Here is a 4319-nt window from a genome sequence, read left to right as displayed (position 1 = left end):
CCGGGCGACGCCTGTTGGCTTCCCCCGTCCGGCCCTATGGGTTTGCCGTGTAGCTCTGGGCAGACCTCCTTCTCCAGGCCCCGCTTGGAACCCTAGTCACATGAGCGGCCCGTAGATTTGTTTCCTTTGTAGATTTCTCCTCCTGGAGCTCGGGGCCTGCCCCCTGCCCACCTCCCCTCCCCCCCACCCCCCCAATGTGGGTGGACCCGGCCTCCCCTCCTGGTGCTGGGGAGACCAGGTCTCGTCGATCGGACCCGCAGCCCCGGGACCCAGTCCAGGCCCGCGAGCACGTCTTGGGCGGCCAGCCCGCACGTCTGGCAGCCCCGCACGCACCCGCCACACACGGCAGCTCGCACGCGCTGGTCCCCCCCTCCCCCCCCCCCGCCCCGAAAGCTGGGACGTGAAGGCGAGTGACTTTCGGTCCCAGACGGCGGCGTCCCTTCTGGCTCCATGCCTGAGCGGCCGTCAGCGTCACCCCCTGCCGCGCGCTTCCCCAGCTCCAGCCCGCCCTGTCGCCACCCTGCCTGCAGCCCGCTCCCCATGCCACTGCCGGAGAGGGAAGGAGGGACTCTTTAGGAGCCGGCGGCGTTCCCGCCGCCTCCGTGCCAAAACGGCCAGCAGCATCCGCTCTCTAAGCCCGGCTCCCGGCCCTCGAAAGCCTGCCGTGCCCTTGCCCCACCTCCCACCTTGATTTCTGCATCTCTCACTCCCTCATCCGCCCGCCTCGCTTCCGTCCTGCCGCAGGCTTGACCGGGGCTGGGGGTAGGCAGGAAGGAACGCCATCGAACCGAGAGGCTCAGAGCGACCTGAACAGGATGCTTCTTCAAAAAGAGACAGTGCCAAGCATCCCGCCACCACCTCCAGACTGTCGCTGGCCCTACTTCTGCACCAGGCTCTCGGCCTGCTCGCCGAACACCCTGGCTGCCTCGGCACCCAAGTCCTCGCCCCCCTGCTGCTGCCGTCGCCGCCGTCCGAACTGGCTGATGGGACCCTGGGCAGGGGCGAGAAAAGTCTGAGGGTGGCGCCAGGGAGGCAGATGGTGGAGAGCAGGAGTGCCCCCAACCCTCGAGAGACAGGGCGACGGGAGGGAGGGGGACGGAGCGCATCTGCGGCAAGTGTGCGCGTCCATGCGCAGGCGTGCCTATGTCTGTGTGTGTCTGTCTGTGTCGATGAGTGTGCAGCTGTGGCCGTCCGCGGCAAAAAGAGAGGGGGGCGGCGGGGCTGTGAGTGGGTCTGAGAGTCCCTGTGTCTGCCTATCTCTCCGTGTGAACATGGGCCGGGGGCCGCCCGCTCCCTGCCAGCATCGGGCGCCTCGGCGCGGCGCCCCCGCGGCCCGCCGGAGCGGCGGCGGGGGCCGGGGACCTCGGCGGACCCTGAAAGAACCGGCCCGAAGGCGGCCGCCCGGCCCCGGCCCCGGCCCCGGCCCCGGCCGCCGGCCCCGGCCCCGGCCCCGGCCCCGGCCGCCGGCCCCGGCCCCGGCCCGGGCCCCCGCCCCGGCCCTCGCCGGCGGGCGGGGCTCGTCCCGCCGGGGCTCGCCCGCTGCCTGCCGGCCTCGGGCACCGGGGCGCGGCGCCCCCGCGGCCCCCCGAAGCGGCGGCGGGAGACGGGGACCTCGGCGGACCCCGAAAGAACCGGCCCGAAGGCGGCCGCCCGGTCCCCCCGGCCTCGGCCCCGGCCCCTCCTGGTGGGCGGGGCCAGTCGCGCCGGCGGCCATCGGCTTCGTTCCCTGTTCCTATGCACCTGCTTCCCCTCCCCGCTGTCTCCCTAGAGGTGCTCTGCTCTGGTGGGGCTGGGCGTGGTGCCCGGGGTGGGGTGGGGAGGGGCGTCCGTTTTGGTGCGTCAATGTGTGTGGGCTGGCCGAGCTAAGGGCACACGATCCTCCCGAGCGTGGCCGGCTGTGGTGTGGGCGCCCAAGAAAACGGAGTAAAATTCGCAAAGAATTTTTTTTTTCCCCAGGAAACTTCCTTGTTCCTAGCAGAAGAAAGATGTACTCGTTCAAAAATTAAAGGTTGAGTTTTGTCGAAAATACGTATTGGTCTTGAAACCGGGTTCTCAGGCGGGACAGGGCTGCTAGAGCCATACGGTTCCGGGGCGTTCCGGGGCTGTGGGGTTCCCCCGGCTCAGGGATGGCAGGAGGATGCCTTGTCTCCGGGGTCGGCTGCGGCCACCAGCGGTTGCCGGAGCCGTCAGCGTACTGTCCCGGCAGCGTCCGGCCAGAGGGCGAACAGGTCTACCCGGATCCGGGCTCGGCCGCGGCCGCCGGCCGTGCCACGAAACCGCCCGCGTGGCTCCCCTGGCGGCGCCCGGTCTCGGCGTGAACAGGTCTACCCGGCCCGGGGACGGCTCCGGGCGGACAGGTCTACCCGGATCCGGGCCCGGCCGCGGCCGCCGCCCGGCCCTCGCCGGCGGGCGGGGCTCGTCCCGCCGGGGCTCGCCCGCTGCCTGCCGGCCTCGGGCACCTGGGCGCGGCGCCCCCGCGGCCCCCCGAAGCGGCGGCGGGAGACGGGGACCTCGGCGGACCCCGAAAGAACCGGCCCGAAGGCGGCCGCCCGGTCCCCCCGGCCTCGGCCCCGGCCCCTCCTGGTGGGCGGGGCCAGTCGCGCCGGCGGCCATCGGCTTCGTTCCCTGTTCCTATGCACCTGCTTCCCCTCCCCGCTGTCTCCCTAGAGGTGCTCTGCTCTGGTGGGGCTGGGCGTGGTGCCCGGGGTGGGGTGGGGAGGGGCGTCCGTTTTGGTGCGTCAATGTGTGTGGGCTGGCCGAGCTAAGGGCACACGATCCTCCCGAGCGTGGCCGGCTGTGGTGTGGGCGCCCAAGAAAACGGAGTAAAATTCGCAAAGAATTTTTTTTTTCCCCAGGAAACTTCCTTGTTCCTAGCAGAAGAAAGATGTACTCGTTCAAAAATTAAAGGTTGAGTTTTGTCGAAAATACGTATTGGTCTTGAAACCGGGTTCTCAGGCGGGACAGGGCTGCTAGAGCCATACGGTTCCGGGGCGTTCCGGGGCTGTGGGGTTCCCCCGGCTCAGGGATGGCAGGAGGATGCCTTGTCTCCGGGGTCGGCTGCGGCCACCAGCGGTTGCCGGAGCCGTCAGCGTACTGTCCCGGCAGCGTCCGGCCAGAGGGCGAACAGGTCTACCCGGATCCGGGCTCGGCCGCGGCCGCCGGCCGTGCCACGAAACCGCCCGCGTGGCTCCCCTGGCGGCGCCCGGTCTCGGCGTGAACAGGTCTACCCGGCCCGGGGACGGCTCCGGGCGGACAGGTCTACCCGGATCCGGGCCCGGCCCCGGCCGCCGCCCGGCCCTCGCCGGCGGGCGGGGCTCGTCCCGCCGGGGCTCGCCCGCTGCCTGCCGGCCTCGGGCACCTGGGCGCGGCGCCCCCGCGGCCCCCCGAAGCGGCGGCGGGAGACGGGGACCTCGGCGGACCCCGAAAGAACCGGCCCGAAGGCGGCCGCCCGGTCCCCCCGGCCTCGGCCCCGGCCCCTCCTGGTGGGCGGGGCCAGTCGCGCCGGCGGCCATCGGCTTCGTTCCCTGTTCCTATGCACCTGCTTCCCCTCCCCGCTGTCTCCCTAGAGGTGCTCTGCTCTGGTGGGGCTGGGCGTGGTGCCCGGGGTGGGGTGGGGAGGGGCGTCCGTTTTGGTGCGTCAATGTGTGTGGGCTGGCCGAGCTAAGGGCACACGATCCTCCCGAGCGTGGCCGGCTGTGGTGTGGGCGCCCAAGAAAACGGAGTAAAATTCGCAAAGAATTTTTTTTTTCCCCAGGAAACTTCCTTGTTCCTAGCAGAAGAAAGATGTACTCGTTCAAAAATTAAAGGTTGAGTTTTGTCGAAAATACGTATTGGTCTTGAAACCGGGTTCTCAGGCGGGACAGGGCTGCTAGAGCCATACGGTTCCGGGGCGTTCCGGGGCTGTGGGGTTCCCCCGGCTCAGGGATGGCAGGAGGATGCCTTGTCTCCGGGGTCGGCTGCGGCCACCAGCGGTTGCCGGAGCCGTCAGCGTACTGTCCCGGCAGCGTCCGGCCAGAGGGCGAACAGGTCTACCCGGATCCGGGCTCGGCCGCGGCCGCCGGCCGTGCCACGAAACTGCCCGCGTGGCTCCCCTGGCGGCGCCCGGTCTCGGCGTGAACAGGTCTACCCGGCCCGGGGAAGGCTCCGGGCGGACAGGTCTACCCGGATCCGGGCCCGGCCGCGGCCGCCGGCCGCGCCCCGAAACCGTCGGCGTGGCGCCGCGGTGGTGCCCGGTCGCGGGGCGAACAGGTCTACCCAGCTCCGGCGGGACTTAGGCAAATTTCGGCAGGGGCCGGGTAGACCTGTTGCCCCACCCGTCC

This window comes from Aphelocoma coerulescens, unplaced genomic scaffold (genome assembly GCF_041296385.1).
Source record: "Aphelocoma coerulescens isolate FSJ_1873_10779 unplaced genomic scaffold, UR_Acoe_1.0 HiC_scaffold_344, whole genome shotgun sequence".
Taxonomy (NCBI): domain Eukaryota; kingdom Metazoa; phylum Chordata; class Aves; order Passeriformes; family Corvidae; genus Aphelocoma; species Aphelocoma coerulescens.
This window is presented reverse-complemented; position numbering follows the sequence as displayed.